The sequence below is a fragment of the Sinohyriopsis cumingii genome, chromosome 10 (assembly GCF_028554795.1).
Source record: "Sinohyriopsis cumingii isolate HCF-2022 chromosome 10, ASM2855479v2, whole genome shotgun sequence".
Lineage (NCBI taxonomy): Eukaryota > Metazoa > Mollusca > Bivalvia > Unionida > Unionidae > Sinohyriopsis > Sinohyriopsis cumingii.
Window position 1 is genome coordinate 39529203 of NC_142970.1, and position 20935 is coordinate 39550137.

At 34.2% G+C, this 20935-nt stretch overlaps 3 long non-coding RNA genes across 6 annotated transcripts in view; all 3 read left to right on the plus strand.

Annotated features, from left to right (window-relative positions):
• LOC149789907 (uncharacterized) overlaps window positions 1-20935 on the plus strand; it is a 2017354-nt gene that overhangs the window by 165781 nt on the left and 1830638 nt on the right. The window lies entirely within an intron of this gene.
• On the plus strand, window positions 10333-13068 carry LOC149789908 (uncharacterized). Its single transcript, XR_016423990.1, has 3 exons — window positions 10333-10383; window positions 12277-12356; window positions 12979-13068. It is a non-coding gene; the product is annotated as an uncharacterized LOC149789908 (long non-coding RNA).
• On the plus strand, window positions 13353-17556 carry LOC149789909 (uncharacterized). The gene is made up of 3 exons (XR_016423991.1): window positions 13353-13446; window positions 15302-15409; window positions 17243-17556. It is a non-coding gene; the product is annotated as an uncharacterized LOC149789909 (long non-coding RNA).

A 20935-nucleotide genomic window follows, 5' to 3' on the forward strand; every position in this document is an offset into this window, starting at 1 on the left:
CTGTACTGAACACTGCCCTCTCACCTCTGTCTGCTGTGTTCTAGTCGGCCTATAAAGCGCTCGCCTCTACCGAACACTGCCATCTTACCTCTGTGTGCGTATGTTCGAGTCGGCCTATGTGGTTATGTGAGAAAACTGTCAGTAGATCAGTTGATTCCCGTGGATCAGTTTTCCTTACCAATTTTTCCCGGTTTCTTCCTCCACCAGATATAATGGTCGTCATGCATAGCCTATTGTGTGCTGCGAAATGGAGTTAAGCTCCAAAACAACAATATTTTAGCTCAGGTACATACTGTTATCCCTATCCTAAATATCACAAACCTTTAAATTAACAATGTCGTTGTACCTGTGGTTAAGCTATTAGGCATGCATTTAGCAATATCCTACAATATTATTTCCATAATGAATTTTCTTATGTAACATTTTATAACTGAAGACTTTAAAAGTCTACAATGGTGTAGTATCAGATAGTATCACCTTCTAACGAACCATACCATTTAAAAGTTGGTAACGGACAGTCTTAAAATTGCAACAGAAATGTTCTAAGAGATCATATGAATTACATTAACACAGTTGATCTTAATATGCATATAGTACAAGCCCCAACGTTTCTAATAATCATCCTTGTTTACAAGTGTTTGTGATCATAATTTCACTATTATTCGATGATATAGATTTATTGGGATCTATAGGTGATATGTGAAGCATATCATTGGCTGGATGCACTTGAAATATCAAAAAACGGTTATTTGAGTCATGCGCTAGCTTGCTTGTTGGATTTCCTTTTAATTTAGTACAAAGTAAATTAAGCTCATTGTATACTGGTATCAAACATCCCATTCCCCACATTGCCTCAAACTTTGTGGTAGCAGTGTATCTTATTAGTTATTTAACATGCGATCGGATAAACATAGTTCTAGAAATATTATATTTGTTTAGATGAGTAGACACTTTAAAGCATGCAAATTGCTTCAAATTTCCGAGTGTCACTATCTCAAGTTTAATGGTATTCTTGTGCTTCCACACTTGATATCATTTATTAATCTCCATTACTAGCACAGACCTATTTCATTAACCAACACATGAATGTTAAATAAGATTATGGAAAACATGTTATATCTTTTCCGGTCTGGCCTGGTATTTAGAATAAGGTGTTATAAATGGATTGGTTTGAAGCAGGTGGTGATAGAAAGGTCGGATTAAGAAACGACCAATGGATCGGCATAAAATATACTAGGATTAGTCAATGCAACAACACTGCTAAGTAGAACCTCAACTCAATGGCTCAGGTCTTCATTAAAGAGTTACGTAGCACTGTTAGGTAACGTAGAGCTGGCCTGGGGATATATTTTCCTATCTTATTGTCACCTGTTGTGCTGACATTTAACCGCAATATACACTTGCTAGGTACTGTTGTCAATAAAATGGAGCATTTGAGTAAACATTTATTGGAGCTAGCGACAGGCCGAGGACCTAACACAATAATCTGGAATATAACTCTTCTCATTGTTTGTTTAGTGTTTACAAATATAAACATTTCAATTGGCATATTGCAATTGCCGCGAGATTCACTGTAAGCCTTTATTGCTTCCCTACCCCTGGACATGATGTGAAACGTTGTAAAATATTCAAACAACCACTTGTTTTTAAATACTATTTATTAGCCATCTTTGCTCTCTACCATTTGTGAGTTTCAATTGAAATTTTTTTTATCAAACTTTAATTTTACGTCAAATTGTAGTTTTCTCACTTTAACTATTTATTTAAATACTATTAAAATTCAAATTGTCTATGTTGTTTTATTTTGAACATATTTTTAGATAGAAATTGTCTTGTATGACAACTATATATATTTTAACTGCACTGAAAAATTCATGCATGTAAGAAAGATAGAGCAAGTTTAAATGTGTTGTCTCCAAAACAGTTAGACACACGTCACAATTTCAGTCTGTTCAAGATGATCTTCAGCATTACCTTACTAGCATGGCTGATCAAACTGATATTTCTGTAATTTTGGCACAGCTGGAGATTGCCTTTTTTAGGAAGTGTTATAATCACTGACTGGGTCCATTGTGTTGGCCATTCACCTGTCTGCCAGATCTTGTTGCAGATTTTTGTGAGTAGCTCTTTCAGTGATTCTCCCCCATTCTTGATAAGTTCAGCTGAGATGTTGTCTACTCCAGCTGCCTTCCCATTCTTCAGTGCTCTTATTGCTGACTCCACCTTTTCTTTGGGAATGGGGAAGTTATCATCATTTGAGGAGTCTGGAACTTCAAGCACCTCTGGGTCTCCTGTGGACTGATGGTTGTAGAGTTCTTTGCAATACTCAATCCATCTTTCTGCAATGTCACTCGCTTCTGTGAGGCATTTCCATTTTTGTCTTGAATGGTACTGACTCTTGGTTGTTTCTGTTTGGTGAGGTCTTTCACAATTTGAAATGCCTTTTTGCTGTTATTCTTTATCAGATTGTTCTCCATTTCTGTGCACATTTGTCCAATCCAATTTTCTTTTGCTTTGCTCAAGTTTTTTCTGATATTCTTGTTTATTTCTCGGTATCTCCATGCCCCTGTTGTGTGTCTGGTGTTTTTTAGTTCTCTTCGGGCATCACACAACTTCATAATCTCTTCTGTAACCCAGGGGTTTTTCTTCGGGCGACGGAGACCAATGATGTCCTTGGCAGCTGTTGTCATGACTGTGTTGAAGGTGTCTGTCATCTCATTGACATCACCATCCATCACAAGGAGTGGAGCAAATTTTCCTCCAGTTGTGGCTTGGAATGACTTGCAGATCTTAGGGTCCTTCAGTTGTTCAAGGTTGAATTTGAGCCTGATGTTCTTTGGCTTGTTAATTTTCTTCAGCCTCACTCGGAAGTTCATAATCACGAGGTCGTGATCACTCCCAACATCAGCACCTGGGAATGTCCTTGTTTTTGCTCTATTGATGCCAGATCGGTAACGGTTTAGAACCAGTATGTAGTCGATCTGGTTGTGATGGGTTCCATTTGGTGAGTGCCATGTGCAGCATCGTGAAACTTTGTGTTGCCCCTGAGTGTTGGCTAGTACCAAGTTGTTGTAGCTTGCGAACTCGAGCAGCCGTCTCCCTCTTTCATTTTTAATTTCATTGCAAGAAGGTCCACAATGTACTTCCCAGTCGTTTAGAGCATCTTTGCCAACTTTGGCATTCCAGTCTCCTTGGACGATGAGGATATCTTTCTTACTGACCATGTTTAGAATACCCTGTAGTTTGTTGTAATACTTCTCTATTTCTCCATCATTATGATCGGTAGTTGGAGCATAGACTTGGATAATTGTGATGTTAAAGGGAGATGCTTTCAGACGAATGGAAATGATTCTGTTAGATATGGGGCAGCATTCAAGCGAAGATCCCTTGATGGCTTTGTTTACAAGGAAGCCTACTCCATTTATGGACTTGTCACACTCTCCACTATAGTATAATATATGCCCATCTTCGGTTTGGTGTTCTCCTAGGGATTTCCATCTAACTTCACATAGTCCCAGAATGTGCCATGTGTAGTGTTCCAGCTCATGTGTCAACTCTTGGAGTCTTCCAATTTGCGCCAAAGTTCTAATGTTCCAGGTGGCGATGGCAATGTTGTCTCTCGCTCTGATTTTATGCATAGTACCAGTAGCACACTTGTCACCTCCGTCCAGGTGGACAACGGCAGGCGCGGTCCTTGTTGACCCTGGCGACGTCCGATCCGGTATTTTAAGCTCAGATTTGTCCAGCATTATCAGCGTGTCTTGGGCAAAAGTCGTCTGGCGAAGCCCATCCCTCTCCAGACCAAGGAGTTGCCAGAAGGGAATGTAGTACATCGTCCAGCTGCCTTAGGGTCTCCACTCCGGATTTTCTTTTGGGGTTTACTCCCTTAGCCTTTGGTTAACCAAAGCCGACCTGCAAGGCAGCAGAAGGCTCGTGGATGGGCGGGTGCGTCCATTTCCCGAGAATATAAAGCATCTGCCACTGCCCAGAAATCAGCCCACTACACTACTAAGACCATTAGCAGCATTTGAACCTGTCTCTATGGATTTCGTACGTACAATCGTGATGAAGAGTGCACCAAAGTCATGTGAACTTGATCCAATTCCAACATCACTGGTGCTTGAGTGCTTAGATCCAGTATTGCCTTCACTAACTGATGTTATTAATACCTCTCTCTCATCTGGGGCATTCCCATCTTTTTTTCAAAACTGCCAATATAAGCCTCTGCTGAAGAAACCAACACTAGACCATAACGATTTAAAAAACTACCGCCCAGTTTCTAATCTCCCATTCATTTCAATAATCTTAGAAAAGGTTGTTCTATCCCAGCTTGTATCTCATCTAAATTCAAACGGTCTTTTTAGCAATGTACAATCTGCGTATTGCCCTTGCCATAGTACTGAAACTACTCTTCTTAAAGTAATTAATGACATTCTCTTTGCGTTGGATAGCGGAAAGATTACAGTTCTCACCCTCTTTGATTTGTCTGCAGCATTTTACACAATAGACCATTATAAGTTACTTCACCGTCTCCAGCATGTATTTGGCATTAATGATACAGCCTTACTCTGGTTTAAGTCCTACTTGGTCAACAGGACACCAATTGTATCTGCAAATGGAATACACTCCAGCCCAGTTGATCTATGTTGTGGTCTTCCACAGGGGTCTGTTCATGGACCTGTTCTCTTCATTCTGTACACTCAGTCGCCCTCAAGTGTCATAGATCATGATCCAGTGTCTCGCCAATTGTACGCTGATGACACACAAATATACAAATCTAGCGACCCAACTGAAGTTGATGCTACCATCCAAGGTGTAGAGAGGCGCATTTCTGATGTGAAGTCATGGATGACTTGTAACAAGCTGCAGATGAATGATGATAAAGCTGAGGCCATTCTGATCATACCACGAAGACTTTCTCATTCACATCCTTTACCTCAAACAATAAATATCATCAACGCCAACATTAAATTCACACAATCAGTACGAAACATAAGTGTTACTCCGGACAGTACTCTCACATTGCACTAACATATCATGAACATATACAAGGCTGCATATCTTGAGCTGAGACGCATTAAAAACAATTCGCAAATATCTTTCAGTTGATGCCACTAAAACGCTTTTGTGTTCATTAGTACTTTCAAGACTGGACTATTGTAACTCAATTATGTCTGGTTCATCTCAATGTCTACTTCAGAAACTTCAAAAAGTTCAAAACACAGCTGCTCGGATCATACTTAGAGTACCACGATCAGAGCACACCTCCCCGCTGCTCTGCACCCAACACTGGCTATCCATTCGATCCAGAATCAAACACAAAATTTGTTCTCTGTGCTACATTTCACTGTCGGACTCTAGTCCAACATACCTATCTGACCTCACCCATGTATACACACCAGCAATATACTTACGCTCCTCTTCTGACAATCGTATACTCATTATTACCACTATGAAAACACAGTCATATGGACATCGTTCTTTTGCATACCAGGGCCCAGCAACGTGGAATGAATTGCCCACTGAACTTAAACACAAAGACACAGTGATCACATTCAAGAGTGCTCTCAAAACGCACTTATTTCTACTGCAAGAACAAACTTAAAGACCTAATAATGGTTCCTACCTGAAATATTCTCAGCATGTTTTGTATGTTTAAATGTTTTTCTAATTTCATGTTGCTTGTTTTTGTAATAATATTATTATTTTTTTTTATCTTATAGGTGTTGTTTAATGTTGTAAAGCGCTTAGAGCTTCTGAAGATTAGGCGCTATACAAATTCCTCATTATTATCATTATTATTATTTGGCCTATATCGTTATGTGAGAAAACTGTCGCATCAGTTGATTCCCGTGGATCGGTGGTTCTTATTATTGAAGACTTTGAAAGTCTACGATGTTGTAGGATCAGCTAGTATCACCTAACGAACCATACCATTTAATAATTGGTAACGGACAGTCTCAAAGTTGCAATTGAAATGTTCCAGGAGATTATATGATCATAATAAACACATACTACATGCCCCACAGTTTCTAATAATAATCCTTGTTTACGAGTGTTTGTGATCATAATTTCACTATTAATCAATGATATATATATTTGGTATTTATAGCTGATGTGTGAAGCACATCATTGGGTGGATGCACTTGAAATATCCAAAACTGTTATTCAAGTCATGAGCTAGCTTGCTTGTTGTAATTTCTTTTAAAATAGTACAATGTAAAATAAGCTCACTGTATACTGGTATCAAACATCCCTTTCCCCACACTGCCTCCAACTTTTTCGTAGCTAGTGTACCTTATTAGTTATTTAGCATGCGATCGGATAAACATAGCTCTAGAAACATTATATTTTTTTAATGAATAGACACCTTAATACATGCATATTGCTTCACATTTCCGAGTGTCACTTTCTCAGGGTTAATGTTATTCTTGTGCTTGCACCCTTGATATTATGTATTAATCTCCATTACTAGCACAGACCTATTTCGTTTACCTACACCTGAATGTTGCATAAGATTATAGAAAACATGTTATATCTTTTCAGGTCTGGCCTGGTATTTAGAACAAGGTGGAATAGTTGGATTGGCTAAAGCAGGTGAGCATAGAAAGGCCTCATTAAGGTGATATAAATGTCTCATTAAGAAATATCCAATAGATTGTCATAAATATACCAGGTCTTCATTAAAGAGTTGCGCAGCACTGTTAGGTAAGGTAGAGCTTGCCTGGGGATACATTTTCCTATTATGTTGTCACCTGTTGTGATGACATTAAAACGCGATGTACACTTGCTAGGTACTGGTGTCAATACAGTGAGTCCACAATTATTATATCTACGCACATGCTGAAACCTTACACAAGAAATCTGGAATATAGCTCATCTCATTGTTTGTTTAATGTTTAAAATTATAAACATTTAAACAGGCATATTGCAATTGCCGCGAGATTCACTGCTAGACTATCGTGCTTCACTACCCTTGGACAAGAAGTGAAACGTTGTACAGACTCAAACCAACCACTTGTTTTAAATGCTATTTTTTAGCCATATTTGCTGTCTACCATTTGTGAGTTTCAATGGTAAAATTTGTATTAAACTTTAATTATACGTTAAATTATAATTGTGTCACTTTATTTATTTAAATACTATTAAAATGCAAATTGTCTATATTGTTACGTTTTGAACATATTTTTTGATAGAAATTGTCTTGTATGATAACAATATATATTTGAACTGCACTGAAAATTCATGCAAGTAAGAAAGATAGAGCAAGTTTAAATGTGTTGTCTCCAAAACAGTTCGACACACGACACAATTAGTTTGATTCGTCACAAATCGTGTTTGCTCTGAAAATCAAAACGACTTCATAAATAAGCTTGAAATTGGAATGGCATGCAAATATAAAAGTTTCATTACAATTTACCTTAAATAAATTTGCCTGATATTTCACAATCATATACTTTCCATTCACTACCAACTATAGTAGTAACATTCAGGTGTAGAGTCTCCTCTCTTATTTAGTAGGTGACGAATGACTTAGATGTAGACTTATTTGTTGTTCATATTTTGTTATATCCAAATTAAATAGATATGGGGAAATTACATTTGATCCCTTTTCTTTATATATCGTTAGAAACTTTTTTCCCTCCCTAAACTGTATAGTCTCTACTGTAGTCTTTACTTCCATCTTCTCAACAGTTAACACATAACTGTTTATTAACAATTACTGAAAGCCATACAAGCAGATGTGTTCCTCATATAATCATCCTATAATAACACATCAATAACTACCTGATCCATAACAAATAGTGTAATAATCTGGAGGCAAAATATCAACTAGAAATATGTGTTCATACGTTTTGAATAAAAGCCTTATTCTGACTTTATAGATAATTTCTCTGATACAGTTTAAACAGTATCCCACATTTCTAATTGCATTCGGCGCAGCAATACATACATTATGGGTATCAGGCCCACATACAATACAATGTTGCATTTATTTTAAAAATTAAATGTTCAGATTTCTAAAATTACAATTGGTAAGACAAATTAAAAATTGTAATGCTTCGTTTAATTATTTTATTCTAAAGTCATTATACTCAACCTATCACAACTTCATGTTTCTACCTTTAATGCTAAACGTGGGATTACAATTTAAATGTTTATGGCAAAGTGACTGACAGGCCGTATATGACAGTTATATGACCTGTATATTTCGTACATTTGTTTGTCAGTATTGAACTTTCTGGTGTGTCAAATTCCTAATGAATATTAGGTTAATGTAAAATGGATTCAAAGGTAAACTGACGGTGATATTCTTTCTATTGGTTTACAGGCAGTTTTCGAAAAGCTGTACTGTACATAAAACGTTTAGTTGGTCACCGATTTCACTTGATAACCAGATGCACTGCCACATTGCTCAACGTGCACTCTTGCCATAATACATACAGAAAACTTCACTATCGTACTCGTACTTATTCTATGAAAGGAACAATTTCCATTAAATCAATACCAAAGTTGAATAAATCTAAAATCTAAAGTGACTTAATCTAAAAATAACTAAATCTAACACGTGCATCAAACTTACAGGGAAAAGGATCTAACATAGTCGTACTTGTTATCGCTACTATCTGTCTTGTAAACCATGCTGACACTTTCACCCGCGGAATACATGTTCAAATTGACAAGAGACATGGGGTTTTCACTAAAAGACTTCTAATGATGTATACATCTTCCTGAACAAAAACTGTGCCAACCATGTCAGCTCTTTTGAAAATATTGTTTTCGATGAAGACTGTTCTTATCTTGAATTCCTGAAATTTGTGTGGCTCAATCGACGAACTCCAGCTATTAAAATGACATAAATTATTCAGTGTTAAGACTTTCGAGGAATACCGCTATTATGAAATAATTTTAAATTTACTTTGTGATAAATCCAATGAAGTAATCAAACAATGTGCCTAACACCTCACAAACAATTTTTAAGATTTTTATGAAATTTGGTATTTCACCTAGAAATGTCGAATTCATTTACTGTGATGACAAATTAAATATTGGAATAGCTTATACTTTGGTAAATCCTTTATCGCAAAACAGATAATGGAAGGGCATGCTAAAAAGTAGACATTTTCCTGCAAAATACGTTTATAAATTTACAGACTTAAACCACTGATAAAATGTTAGTGTTGCTAAGCTTAGGAGTGTATTCCTGGTAAATTCACTGAAATAATACATTTATATTTACAAAACAATATTAGTGGTGAAGAAGACAATATAACATGACGTTATCTATTAAGAGCTACAGCGTACAACAGTGATTTCAAATAGGTCTCGTTACATTGTGAAACATTGGTTAAATATAGTCAAGAATGGAATTACATCAAGTTTGGATTAATCAAAAGGTTTGCATCACTGGCCTATTTCTGAAGATTTCTATTATAGATTTAATTATTGTACCGATAATTAGATTGATCGTCTCAAGAACAATAGGCGAGAGTTACTTTATGTAAATATTACTATATTTTACTCCAGTCTTGGAGTAACATTTTGTCATTGACAATGTGAACACTGAATTAAAATTTCATTAGACGTTTACACATAACCGTTACGGAGACCATGTGCTTCTAGGTTACTTGACGCAAGTTCAGATTTGTTTTCTTCTAATTTTCTCATTCCATATTCCCGTATTATATTCCTTATGCAAGAGAGAGAGAGAGAGAGAGAGAGAGAGAGAGAGAAAGAGAGAGAGAGAGAGAGAGAGAGGAATGTCCAAAACAGAGATTATTCCGTGTCGATGCAGTTCTGCACATCTTTAATTCATTTAGTAAGGGAATATTGTTTTTATCACTATTTTTGTTACAACGCTAATGATTAATCAGTGAAAATGATATCACATAGAGAATATATAAACGATAGCCTAATGTTGAAATATAGCCTAATGTTGAAACAATATTATATATTCGTATTAATGCGTCAAGGGCGTATATAAATTTGACATATCAATAAATGTGTATATCAAATTGTTTTATTCCAAATTGTTATTATATTTTATATTTTTGATTTAAACTAAAATTATTTCTATATTTCTATCGTACACTTTCATAATTCAAAACCTTTTCGACAGTGAATGAACTTTTCCTATATCTACTCGCATTCCCTCTAAAGGTGGAGTCATAAGTTCATTATAAACATGTTTACGACACAATTAGGAACATTCCCCGGGGGAATGGGGTTAGAAGGTTATAGTCGATATGCACATAAAAGCCCTACCTAAATTCAAGTGTACATTCGTATATATAGACCAAAACAGTTGCGAAACGTTCAGTTGTTCGAGTTCTGGTTTGGGAAAAGCTTCAGAGATCACGTCTACAGTACACATTGAGACAGGTTATAATACCCCTTTCTTCATCCTCTCTCTATGTTAATCTTTCAATATATTGATCCTTACACACACACACACACACTCACACACACACACACACACACACACACACACACACACACACACACACACACACATATATATATATATATATATATATATATATATATATATATATCTTGATTTTATATATGTGACAAATGTCGGGAATGCACGCAAATTATTACCTGATACAAATGTCCATAAGACGTTTATTTAAACTCTCAAGGCTCAGAAACCGTTTCTGTACAAATGCTTTCATGGGATATTGATAGCCTTGATGGTCTCATCGAATAATATCATGGTTCAGGTTCTTGTAGAAACCGGATGCTTGAGAATTCTTATCTAATTTTAATGGATGATGACATCTTGCAGTAACTGAAAGTTTGTCTTGGAAAGAACGATGTAATTTTGTAACGAAACAATTGATATTGTCTTGGGAATTAAGATATATGTGTTAAAGGCGCTGAAAAGGCTTATGATGAGGATATAGATGGAGATGTTTGCAAAGGCCTTTTTTCGATGCTAGGTTTAGTGATGTTTTTTCTGCTTCATTTGGTCTCATTCAGAAGAAGAACTTAATAGGTTGCTTAGCTTCGTTAATTACGTTTCATTGATTAAAATTAAAATTAAGGTTAGTAAAGAAATTGTAGACTCCTCATTTGTAGGAAAGAGAATGGAAAATAACTTAGTGAGTTGTTTCTTTGGTAACCGCGTATACTTATTGATCTTTTATTTATGCAGGTTACTTTTTTCTGTTTTATGCCGAACCACTTTTCTTTGGCTTATGTCGCTAAAAGATCTATGTTGACTTTTCTTCTTTGATTTTGTGTAAATATTTCTAACTACTTTATCTTTCCTTTTATGGTTAATGGAGATACGATAACTAAGATGTCCTTCTCCAGAGTCCTTGTACGTTTCCACCTCTTCTTCATTATCCGACCAACTGACTTTGTCTTCGAAAGCGTGTAAACTTTCTTATGTTTGTATTGAGATGTTTTGGTACTTGTGTATTCTCATCGTACTATCTGTCCATTCTCCTACGTGGATTAGATGTAGTTGATCAGTTTAAGAGTTTATCCTTTCACTAGTTGGTTTTACTTATTTACTTTATTCGATAATTGTGAGTTTATTAGTCAGTCATTGAATATTCATGATGTTATTGAATAGTAAACACTAGAGAAGTGTGCATGACGTCCAAACACTGCATGATAAACAAGTATACTGAAGAAGGAATCGCAAAATACTATTATGTATAATTCCCATTTCCTAAGCATTTACTATTCATTCATTCACTCAAGTGAAAACATATTCGTATTTTATTCAGAAGCTTAACCACCCGGAATATATTAAGGTCTTTCTGTTATGCTCTTCGAGAACTGCGGTTGTTGACTAAGGTTATCTCTTGTTCGCTGTAAAGACTTAGTCAACGTACTTTAAACAAAATATGACTCACCAAATAGACAGAGAAATATAAAAAACTCGATTGTATTTTCAGTACATCATCCGTCATGCACTTTTGTGATTGGGTAGTTTACTTGTAATATGATTACCACAGGTAAACATATTTTGACGTGAAGGCAGCGTCTTAATGTGGCAAATTAACGAAGGATATCTAAAATAAAATATTACAAACGCATGGTTTATCTAGTTCTATGACCGTTTTATTTTCAGTACAGTGTTTGAAAATCTAAAATATTACACATAAACAATTTATTAAAATAATATGAATCACTACTTGGAGTATTTTCGTGTTGAAGCTGCTTGGTGATGTGACAGATATACTGTGGTTATCTAAATTAGAAATTTACAAAATCAAAATTTATACATTTATATCAGTGTCGCATTCTCTATTCTAGGAAATGATGTCGTTTGGTTTAGCTGCAGTCTTCGTACTTGCCCTCGTCATATCGAATGTACTGTCTGATTGTCCGGATGGGTAATGGCATATACTTTATATGTAGTATCGTAATCACTCCATCTCAGTGTGTACCTGAGTACATAAATAATTCAGATATTATATGACTGCACCCATATATCACATTTGCTATAGACGTGCCCAACGTTCCCTACCATAGGTTATATCTCGGTACAAAATGTATTCAGAATGTTATTACGGTTCCTTTTATGAACATAGATTGAAGATATAAAGTATTTGGTCACTTGGCAAAAGCAGAATACATGTATGAAACGACAGGTAATTTCTTTAAAAACACCTTTAGTAATCTGAAACTTAAGCATCAAATATGTTACAAAATAATTGTCAAAGAGCACTTGTTCCTTCGATAATTTAAATTTATGGATTCTCTGGAGGAACGGAAACAGTGCAAAGTTGGCTATTTCGACTGATTTCCATACTTAAAGTTGTTTTTTTTTTTTTTTTTTGCATTTTCAGCAGCGAAATTAAAGACGTTGAGATGAGTTTCTGAATATATACCGGAGATATACAGATATATATCCATTAGTATTCTTACGTTAATAGTAAATCGGTAGCTTAAATCCGTGATGACCATATATCATTTACATAATTCAAAGTCTAATATACCTATTACCTTTTTCAGAGGTTGCGAATGTGGTGAATTTTGTGTTGACAGCAGCAACAAATGGTGCAACAATGACACTGACGCAGGCTGCTCGTGCAAGAAAGGTTGTTTTGATAGTTACATCTTTATATTGTTCCCTTCCGTTCTTTCCAGAAGATTATTATAGTTCTGGTCATTTAAAACATTCTACTACTAAAGCTTCTCCTCTGATGTATCAGTTAATATTTTTCTATTTTACTACTCCTGCTGCTACTGAGACTGATGTTAATACTAATATTTCCACTTCTGTTCTTGATTATTAGTTACATCACTGTAACAATCACTAACAATACCAGCAAAGTCATCATAGTAAACATCATTATCCTATTAATCTTCGTTACCAATTTTACAGGCTGCATGATATATGACAGCCTTCTGGAGCCCGACGAGACTAAGGATATCTACTGCAATACAATCAGTTGCTCAAGAGAGGGTGTCTCGTCAAGTGTAAGTAAAACCTATGTTTAGTTATTCTTGGCATGCAGAATTGTAAAATGAGCACACTCTATGACTCATCTACAATCACATTATATAAGTGTGTTTTAAATGTGTTGTGGAAATATTAGTGAACAAAAACAGTTGATCTTAAGTTGTGCACTTTGAGTGTCAATGGCTGTAGAATTGGTTTAAGCTCTGTAGTGTGTCAAATGATGAATAAAAACTGGATTTGCTGTTAAGCAGTACCGTGTCTTGTCAGCAAAAGAATGCAGAAAGAGATTGGTTTTAAGCTTGACAAAGTAGGTGTGGACCGACCAATTGATTGTGGGATTGGTCTAATGCTATACAGTGTAAGTGCAGATTGACTTATGGATTACGGGATTGGTCTTAAGCTATGCAGTGTAAGTGTATGTAGATCAGTTGATTATGGGAATGGTATTTTGAAATGTATGTCAACACATCAATCTACATGCTATATTGACATATTATATACACAACATTTACATTATTTGGTCATTATAGCGTATCATTGGAAACATTACATATTCAGTTTGTTCCCTGGCAACGGACTAGTTCGGGAAAGTGATTCCAATTATCCTTATTTAAACATTGAATTTGTGACTTCGTGTTGGGTCTACCAACCTATATACTTTCCTATGGTGTTTGTTTTGGATCTGCTTTAGGGTCAGTATTTATTATGTCATACATATTTGATTTAATTTTTATCTGATTTAACTGTAAGTTTTAAGATATTTTTATTTTTTTTATTTCATTATGTCACAATAACTTGACTTGGAACTCGATACTTTTTCAACTAAATAGTTTGATATTGACTGTTCATGTGTGTAAATATATAAAGCTGACCTAGTTTCCGACCTTATTTCAAAATTAGTAACAGTCATGTCAACAAGTATTTCTTTTAATTTATTTTTATTGTAAGAATATTAATACCGAGATCGAGGCTGTGTTGGCTAAATGACCCTCGACGTGTAAATAGTTTTAGAGAAGTAAACAACTTTTTCGCGGAGTAAAAGATTGGTTGTTATCAATGTGATATTGGGGCTAAGTGACTTTTTTGGTATGTAAATATGATCACGTTATGTCGTTTCCTTCTGTTGTAGCCAGTTTTCGAATTATATGTTAATTTTTCTTTAGATTATTTGTATTGTAAAAGATTAATTCGTTTCTCTGGAAATATTTGTGTGCTTATACAGAATTCTTAAACAAGGACATTTCCTAAAAATTGTATTCGGATTTCCAACACCGGAGTGTTACTTTTTCAATTTCTACAAAGAACTGCAGACCACAACATAATACAGGATGCAGCATACGTTAACGCCTTCCATCTTGGATTCTTCGTCGGGACGCGAACTTGATTTCATTATAACATTTCAATATTAGGGTTTCTTAAATTTTACTTGTAGGTTATTTTCGGATCATTTTTTGATTTGATTCTTAAACCGTAAATTCTTATTATTTTTTTTTAACATTATTTTTCCAGCCTAAACATGTAACATAAGAATTAGGACAACTTCTACTTTTCATGTATTCATTACATTAGAGATTCATGTAGAATAAATGTGAATGTGGACAAGTATTGCAATCACTATCTCATTTAAGAATTACATCTTGTCCTTTAAGCAGAAATGTTGTAAAAGTTTGGACCGCACCTTTCTGTGTGAGTTTCAAAGTATTAGTATCGTGGAATGGCTAGTGTCATAGTTCTTACAGTGGCTTTCTGGCTTAGGTAAAACAAAAGAATCGCGCTATACCTGTCCGTTGTTGTTGTATGTGTTTTGTGGACTTCTTTGCGTCAATCTTGCTTACTGAAACACGGAATGAAAGATGGTATATTTAATTTTAGAGTACCTCGAATTATGCGTGTGTGCCTAAAGGTCTTCAAGCTGATGTCGACTACCCATCCTTTTGGTATTATGAGCCAAACTGCAAGGACTACTCCTCGACTTAACAGGTAATGTGGCAGAAAGATAGATCTTTTAAGTGTTTTGACCGGGCTAATCGCCGTGTCAGAGATATGTAAGATACACTGAGATGAAAGTTCAATTCGAACAAATTTTCAAAGACAATATATTTAAATTAGGAAGCAATTTAAACAAAACCTAGTATGTTAATACATGTGAAATCTCATTTTGTTCGATAGACAATTTCGTGATCAACTGGCATTATTTGAGTATGTTTTGAAACACATGTAGCATTTTAATACACTACACAATCCATTGTCAGACTTTATAAGCGCTTGTTTCCAATCAAATGATAAAATGTGATTTGCGTTTGACAATATCGTTTGAGTAAATTGAATGTTTACACGTACCACAAACACAAGCAAGAAAAGCATCGAGATCTGAGTTTGTTCAAGATTGCCTGATGGTTTGGCTGAATATGTCATGTATATACTATGGTATACACAGCCACTTTGAATAAACAGATTGGAATATTATGTAAATCATCAGATGCAGGATACAGACGAAATAGTAAATCTTTACACACACACACACAAGTATGAATAACCCTAACTCTAACCCATTACACATTCACACACAGTCACACACACACACACACACACACATATGGTACTAGGACAAAATGGTAGCGGACAAAATGATACGGACAAATTCAAAATGGTATCGGACAAATTGGTATAGATTAAATGGTACAAACAAAATGGTACGACTTAAATTGTATAAATACGAAAAACACAAACAAGGTTTTACTAAATGACATTAATAGGCTGCTATTGTGAACTGACCATGGATGATTCATAATAATTACCTAAACAAACAAAAAATTTTAATTTTAAAATAAAAAGCAATATCAGGATATATATATATATATATATATATATATATATATATATATATATGTCTTATTTCGGATTACACTGGGCAGTGCATCATTACCTTAATGTTGCACTTGCTACATTTTTATTTGATTACCTATATACATAAAACTCACTTATTTTAACTTTTACTTTTTTTTATAACTTACCTGTTGGAGATAAGCTTGTGTACCAGCGGATAAAGAATTTTCGAATAGAATCTTTTAGAGTGTGCATTTTGTATTTAATTACTTGCATAAGTATTTTTATTCAATAATTTAATCTAATTTGATGGTGTCCAATATATGTAAATTATCTACCTATGGACCATTGGTTTCAAAATTAAATGTGTTTATAAATATAAAAAGGTCATTGAAACTACCACAATCAGCAGCTGATTAAAATAATCAACCACAAATCAGTTAATCTGATCTGATTTCAAGATATTAAAATTGAGTTCATTTGTTGCACTAACATTTTACGCTGACAATGGAATAAAGAACATGCTAACGAATGTAATGATTGTGATGTTATTGTTCATAGCATATAAAGTATAATTAACAAGGTGTAGTATTTCAAAAAGGTATATAGAAATGTAGCTAATGTTTATATTAATTTTTGATTTGTATGAGTCTTTAGGTGATCCATTAAAAGATTTGGTCTCTTTTCGAAGTCTGTACGTCCCCCTGTTTAGACCAAAACAGAAACATGTATTGCTCAAGCACCTTAAACTTGTATTAAATACTATTCGTCGAATGTTTTTCATTTTAAAATAGTCTTGTACATATTTCATACTTCTTAATATAAACGCAGCACTATTTTGAATGAGTCGTTGATAGTGAATTTTATGCCTCGATTTGTGTATTTGCCAACCAGCTTAATATTAATGGTATCAAACAGAAAGATATGTTCCCGTTTTTCACTGTACGCAGCTGCAATATGAGACATATTTTTGTATTCACATTTCAGTTGAATGTCTGATCTGAAGAGTAAGATCTGAGACTGTCCACCAATTTACAACAATTAAACAGATGTGGACAATTTAACAATCCCCCAACGGCAAGAGATGTGTTAGTTAGACCATTAAGTATGTGTGCCACCAGCTTTTAACGGCGAAACGTCTTTTTGCGGGTACTACAAAATTTGCTGAATATAGAAGATCAACTTCTGCATCCTTGTTTTGACATCAATGTTATATTTTATAGTTTTGCCGAATTAGGACTTATATTTTGAACAATATCTTTCATTATTATAACTTTGATATTATCAAATTAAAGATCTTCTCTCAGGCCCTGTGTTTGTTCGTTTAATAAAACGTAGATTAGTCGTCCTTTCAAATATTTTCTAACAGGATTTACTGACCTTTGGAACTCTTTTTATGAAAGATGAATACCGTTCTTATACAGAAACATATTAGTCTCAAAATGTATATTGTAATGTAAAGACATTTGTTTTCACATTTAATGGCTGTCAAAATAAAAAAGGAATTGCTTGCTTGTCTTTTTTAAAGGGATTTTAAAATTTATACACACAATATCAAGTTTAATAAAAAGAAGCACAAGAAGCTGTAAAGTGAATCATGTTTTGCTAGTAAACGTACTAGTAACAATATTCCATGGTTATTTCCCAAACATATGTGTTAACAATACCCTATTTCCCACCACTGATTGTGTGATCTCTAAAACCTGATGTAGTAACAATAATACAAAGCTCTCCACCAAACCGAAATAGTAACAATACCCTAATTCTATGCACTGATTTGTTTTCTTTAATATCTGGTGTAGTAACAATGATACATAGCTCTCCACCAAACTCATCTAGTAACAATACCCTATTTGTAGGCACTGATTTGTTTTCTTCAAATTCTGATGTAGTAACAATACTACTTAGCTATCCCACAAACACATGTAGTAACAATGCCATATTTCCAGTCACTAATTTTATGATCTCCAAAGCCAGATGTAGTAGCAATACTACATAGCTCTCCCCCAAACCCATGTAGTAGCAATACCCTATTTCTAGGCACTGGTTTTGTGATTTCTAAACCTGATGTAGTAACAATACTACATTGCTCTCCTATGCCATAATATTACTTGCTAATGTAGCATCTCTACATTGTTAAACTTGAAATCCCTTTTTGATAATGTTTTACCAAGGTAACTGCATTGTTCTGAAGCTGTCATCATCAAGCCTGTTTTAATATTATGGCCAGTAATACATTCTTGTTGGAATAGCGGAAGGTGCTACAATATATCCAGTATATTGAAGTATACAACATTTTAATCATCATAAAATATAAATAATTTCAACAGTAACGTAAGGCACAATTTCATTCTCATGTAATAGAATTAAAACGACGGTAGCATCTCATTCAGTTATTTGTGGTAGTTCTTCCATATAAGGCAGATATTGAGGTAATTATTTCATTAGGATACTGTTTGAGTTTCATATAAATTCTGTTCTACTCTTCCATCGATCTCTTTTCAACATATGGCCTACATACAGAGACATTGTCTCCACTAATACAGTGTTTTCCTCATTAGTTTTCTGAAAAGATAAAATACTTCATTTGAAAACATTGCAGACACTAGCATGGAAATTTTGTTATTACTATTTTGATCCACCATGAACACCTCATACAAATATTCTAACCATATACTCTCAATATCTGAATCAATGATCTTCAATAATTTAAAACACCCGATTTTATCTTTAGAGTAATTACTATAGATAATATAATTGGAATGCTATATATAACTGTCAGGTAGAAAATTGCAATAAATAGACAAGTTGTATCAAGTTTCCATTCTCAGATATCTTTAAAGAAAAAAATATTATCCTATAAAATCTGAATGCTGCAAGTGATAAGTATTCTAAGAAACTATTACCCAAACTGTACTTACATCTGCCTCTCATTATGAACATACATTAATCTCTTCAAGCCCATTCTTTTGCCGTGATCTCTTGTCTTCTATAACTCCCATTCAGTGTGAACAAAAGTACTACATTTGGAGAATGAATTGGTCTGAAATCAGAGATTAGGTGTGAAATACATATAAACTTGAATTAGGTCATACTTATCCACCTCCATAAATATTGTCTGATCCAGTGCCCAACATTGCATCTATTTGTTTTTTTCAAATCCAGTCAGGGTATGCATGCATGGTTATGGTTTAGAGATACTGATACTGGACATAAGGGAGAGTCCCCTGCTCCAAGTGTATGATGTAAGGCCCATGTACAGATACATATGAATATATCTCTTTATGAATGTTAATTGTATACATGAACAAGGATCGGGGATCTCATGAGATTTCTACTAAGGCACTTACAGTTTTAAACAAATATAAAATTATGGTGATCGCTTAACTCTTAAGAAGCAAGGTATTATCTGTGTTAGACTTCTTAATTAGAAGTGACCCACTTTGAAAATGACATTCAGATGATCTCAAAATGCAAAGAATTGACAAAGGAAACAAAATGAATGAAACTAAAATTCAACAGCATGAAAGTTTACTGAAAAGTGAGCTTCTCACATCTTTAACAACTGATGATCAGCATAATAAGTACAACCAAAAGTCCATGTTGTCAGCTAAAAAAAAATGATATATATCATGATAATGATAGTTACAGATGTTATGATGATAATTACAAGAAGCAATTAAATATAATGAAGTTATTATTATTATTACTATTATTATTATTATTATTATTATTATTAGTATTAGTATTATTATTATTATTACTGTTATTATTTCCTAATATAAAGACGGTACATTTTAAGCCAAAATGGACATTAATTTGTCATAAACTTAAAACATTTTTTTTTTGAATTTTTGAAAGAAGACGAGAAAGTTTCACCATACGCAGAGTGGTGTATTGGACACAAAACATAATAAATACTGTATTTATGATATACATCAGTATCATTAATCACAAATACAATCAGTATTTATGTTTTGTAACTGCAAGGATAACAAATTGTGATAATTTCATATCTCACATATTTTTACTAAAACCTAACTTGGATATATGTACAGACTCAGAGTGTACTAACATAAATTTCTAATGCCACTGTGTCACAAAACTTAGTTATTAATGTTCAGCAAGTTTATTGATCTGGTGAAGTTAAGCAATTATTTTTCACACCTGCATGGTATTTGGGTGCAAACATTAAAGGATTGTGTTTGTAAATACATCATTACTTTATATATGAACTAATATTCAAAAGTTTAAAACCTTGATATAAATGTTTTAAATGTCTCTAAAATATGACCTTTAAAACTGTGTATGGTTATAGGGTCCTCTCAACAGCACACATACTTAATGGTCTAACTAACACATGAGCATACACAAGGGCATAATAGAAGAATGGGAAGACCCAAGAGTGTAGTTATGAAACCTAATTTGTAATATTTAGTAGCAAGAATATTTTCAAGATGGCATTGATTGATTTCATATTCAAATATTTGATTTACCCTGTTTACCTTCAGTATCAGTTAGACCAGAAGTTGAAAGAATGCGTCAAGTTCCTGACAATTTGGTAATAATGATAAACATTAGACTGCATGCGATTGCAAAACAACGACTTGCTATTAAGGCCATTATCCTTCAGATTTCAAATGGACATTAAGGTCCATACTCTTATGATAAACATTATAT